This window comes from Nicotiana sylvestris, chromosome 7 (assembly GCF_000393655.2).
Source record: "Nicotiana sylvestris chromosome 7, ASM39365v2, whole genome shotgun sequence".
NCBI classification, from domain to species: Eukaryota; Viridiplantae; Streptophyta; class Magnoliopsida; order Solanales; family Solanaceae; genus Nicotiana; species Nicotiana sylvestris.
In genome coordinates, this window is record NC_091063.1 from 88,750,440 (window position 1) to 88,754,884 (window position 4,445).

The window sequence follows — 4,445 nt, forward strand, 5'->3', positions numbered from 1 at the left end:
AGTCAAAGAAAAAGCAGGAATCCACTAAGCATGATGCACAGAGTTCAGATAAGCATTTAAGACACGTAGACATGCTATTCTAGGCTAAACATGATAGCTACACATGCTAGTATAACTCAATTAAAATGAAACAAGTTATTGCTCAGTACAAAAATAAATAGCCCGTGTACGCACTCGTCACCTCGTGTACACAGCGCTCACATATCACAACAGTATCAAATCCTAAGGGGAGTTCCCCCCACAAGGTTAGACAAGCCACTTACCTCGAACCAAGCTCAATCAATCGGTAACAATCCTTTTCCACGATAATCTGACTCCGAATGGCCCAAATCTAGCCAAAAGCAATTATCTACCATAAATATAACCATAAGAAACTAATCTATTTAATAAAATCAAGGCTTAAGCAAGAAATTAGAAAATCGCCCCAAAAAGTTGACCTAGGCCCACGTCTTGGAATCGGGTAAAAGTCACAAAATATGAACACCCATTCACTCACGAGATCACTCGTATCAAAATTATCCAAATCCGATGTCAAAATCCCAATCAAAATCCAAAATCTTAGTTGAAGAACTTCTCACATTTTTCCCAATTTTTTCAACCCAAATCCGAAATTAAAGGACTGAATTAATTATATATTAGTGGTATATAACCAAAATCAAGTGTAGAATTATTACCCAATCGATGTCTCTAAAAATCCCTCAAAATCACATCCAAATCCGAGCTTTCTATCTCAATTTTGATAAAAATGGCCAAACCCTTGATTTTGAAATGTTATAGACTGCCCAGGTATTTCCTTCTTCACGAGTGCGGCCACATCCTCGCATTCGTGTGGAACAAAAATTCACCAACCAAAAATCCCTCTTTCACGATGGCGAGTGTCCTCTCGAGAACATGTAGCTTCCATTGGCTGCCCCTTCGCGAACGCGATCTCTACTATGCAAACTGATAAGTTGGTATTTTACCAACTTATCTTATCTTTAATCTTAGATTTTTGCTATATATGAGTGATAACATCATGTGTTTAATGTCGTTTACTTCTATTTTATAGGTTCTATGTGATTTAGAAGTGATCATGAAGAAACCAAGTGAAAAAGAATCAAAAAGAAATCGAAAAGAAGAACATCTGTAAAATGGCCTCAGGTGTCACAAAGATGTGGGAAATGCGAAGAAGGCAGTGTTCGAAAATGCGAAAGAGGACTTCGCAAATGTGAAGTCAACCTAGTTAAGCTTTGATGCAAATGCGAAAAAGGACCTCGCAAATGTGAAGTCAAACCAGACAGTCAAACTTCGTGTCACGCCCCAAACCTGAAGAGGTGTGGCAGGCACCCGGTGCCATACTCGGCCCGAGCATACCACTTTGTGAACTTTAGAGGGGTAACCCTCAACTTAGGCCAATGAGGCCATATTCTGAATCGTCTTAAAATAGTGCCTCTCTCATCTATGGGGTGAACATACCTAAAAGCTGATATATATAACTATACAGGCCGACGAAGCCACCATGAACATCTAATGATATATAAAATATACAGAACTCGTCCACAAGCCTTTAGAGATAACTGAATTGTACCATGGTTGGGACAGGGCCTCGACTTACCCATCAAACCTGTATATATAAAATAGACTCCAAGGTCTAGACTTGGCAACTCTTAGAAAGTGGATCTTACCAACCAAGCTGATGTTTGACTCTGTCTGTTGGGAGGGTCTATCCAACTGTCAATGAGGACCTGCAGTCATGAAATGCAGCGTCCCCAGCAAAAGGGACTTCAGTATGAAACAAGGTACCGAGTATGTAAGGCAACAAAATAACTGAAAGCTGAAACTGAACTGATAATATAATAACTGAAAGTAATTGGGAGTCAAAGATAATCTGAAGATATGCTTACCTGCTGATACTGACTCAACTCTTTCAATATAGTAAGTAAAATAGATTTCCGGCCTTATAAGGCTCGGTATGTGTAACTGCTCAGTCCGTAGTAGGCTCGCTCATAGGTGCTCGACCATAGTAGGCTCTGTATTTCAGCCATTTTGGGCTCGCTCATAGGCGCTCGGCCATAGTAGGATCGGTATGTAACTCACCATCTGATTAGAGGGTTCCCAATAGGGGCCTGCCCAATGATTATAGCTCGATAGTGGAAAAAATACTGTAATACTATATATATATATATAGACTCTCTGCTCTCTTGGCTGACAAAATACAAAACTTAACCAAATATGAAGTCCTGATATGGGAGAATGCTATAACTTATGAGACTAGGAAAATGTACATAAATTCAGGAATATGGACTTCTCTTTATGTCTCGTTATCAAACACATGTAGTTACTGGATCATGCCAAAATGAAAGAAAGGTTTAGCCTTAACATACCTTAACTTTGTTAAGTCCTTAATACCTTCCAAGAAATTCTTCAAACAACTCAACTCAATCTACCATAGCATAAGGAGATTCAAAATCAGTACCGAGTAAAGGCCAAGTTCGCAACTTAAACTAGTAGCTCATTTACGTAAATTTGGGCAACACCTCCCCTGTAACAATGGCCTCCTCCAGTACCATATACCAAAAACACCAAGAACAAAATAATAACAACACGTATACATCATTTACCAACCTTATCTCCATCATAATATATCACAAAACAGCCCACACACCCTAAATACTTCATATATAAAACGACAACAAAAGTAGTGTCAAACAACTAAAAATGTAACAACGAATGACCAGACCAATATTCCATAATTATATGGTGTTTCTCCACACATTTTATCCTACAAAACTCCATAAAACATAAGCAAAATAGACCGCCAAAAAATAACACGAAACAGCCCATAGAACAGTCCACTACAAGTCAAATAACTCGAACTCACAGTTTTCCATCACCGTCCCATGAGTTCTAACTATTAGGAAATGAATTTATCAACCTTAATTTATATTTAAAGCTTAAATACATAAAGTAGACGTTTTATTAACTATGAAGTACCTTCCAAAACTCAAACTACAAAGAAAAGGAGAGGCGATATAGTGATACTTACGTCGTAGGGATCGTTCTAGTGTTTTCGCTTCATGATTTCGTACCCGGGATGTTAATATTCTTGGAAACCCTTGTGGAGAGCTTGAGGATAAGCTTAGGAGTCTTATTCTCGTCATCGTATGTGGAAAAGTGAGGAAAGAGACTACATAAGGCCTATATATATATATATATATATCCATCTTTAAAAGACAAAGAGGTGCTAGCTTGGCACCCTATTATTGGCTCTTCTTCAGACGCTTATATCTTTTTATCCGGATGTCATATGAATGAACGGTTAAGAGTGTTAGAAACTACATTCTAAGACCTTCAATTTTGTAGATAATATGTCCCAAAAAGACCTAATATACACATGAAATGTATTTCTCAAAACGCTTTAGTGACAACACCTACTTGTTACCTATGCAGTCTGCGAGTCTCGCGAAACTGCAAATATCTCTCTACTCCTATGTCATATAGATGAAAGGTTCAATGCGTTAAAAAATAGACTCATAGATATTCAATTTGGTATGTATATCATCCCTTAATTCCAAGTATATTGAGAGATGCTCAGCTACATTTGACCTAAATTTCATCATATTTATGAATGTAACTTGCGATGAGCTTTGCCAACTTTTGTTCCACAACTTTCTTGAATTCAAAACATAACAAATGACTAACATAACTCATAACATAACCTCTTTATCACGGTAAGAACCCTAGTTTCACCCCAAAAGTACATGCTATCATATTCCCAACTTGTCGGCATTTGACGAAACTTATTTTCTTTAATTCCTTAGCTTCTAAACCTTCCAACCCTCTTTGTACTTGTTGTTAATGATCTTCAATATATGTAACATCCGAGATAACATGATAACTTACTTTATTTACCTCCAAAGATGATCTCATTTTTGGTCTTACATCAATTGACTTACGACGTACCTTTATGTACGAAAACATAGGGTGTAACACTTCGCAAATGCAAAGTCCTTATTGCAAATGTGAAGGTCAATAGGAAAGTCAATGTTCGCAAATGCGAACATTGCTTCGCAAATGCAAAAAGTTGCGCTTCAGTTCTGGGAAATTCTGTCGTTTCATATTTTTTGGCCCCAAACCTTTTAAGACCCGACCTAGCTCATTTGTAAGATATCTTTGGCATGTCTTTGGCATATTTTCAGTCCTTAGACTAGAGAGAAACATGTTTTGGAATCTAGGGTTCTTGCACACACACTTGGGTCTTAAAGATTTGCAGCTTTTGGTTGAGAATTTTTTACCCATTTATGTCCATTTCTTTATTTTCTTGCTTTGTATTGTATATCTAAGTATGTAGTATTTATTCCAACACTTGAATCTTGTTTATGGGAATATTTATATTTAGTATGTGGATTAAATATCTTGTTGTGCTTATGTATTGAACGATTTTTATTTATTATGAAGTGAGTTAT